Source organism: Eimeria mitis, genomic scaffold (genome assembly GCF_000499745.2).
Source record: "Eimeria mitis Houghton genomic scaffold, Emh_scaff10613, whole genome shotgun sequence".
Taxonomy (NCBI): domain Eukaryota; phylum Apicomplexa; class Conoidasida; order Eucoccidiorida; family Eimeriidae; genus Eimeria; species Eimeria mitis.
In genome coordinates, this window is record NW_013567365.1 from 1 (window position 1) to 211 (window position 211).

The window sequence follows — 211 nt, forward strand, 5'->3', positions numbered from 1 at the left end:
TGCTGCTGTTGCTGCTGCAGCTGCTGCTGCTGCTGGATGGTTTTTGCTACATATATCACTTTTTGTGTTTCTTTAGTTTTGCTTGAATTCGTTCGGTCGCTGCTGCGGTGTATGTACAGATGATGTAAACCCTAAACCCTGAACCCTAAACCCTAAACCCTAAACCCTAAATAGTTTTAATTGTTGTGAGTCTGTAGAAATATCAAAACAA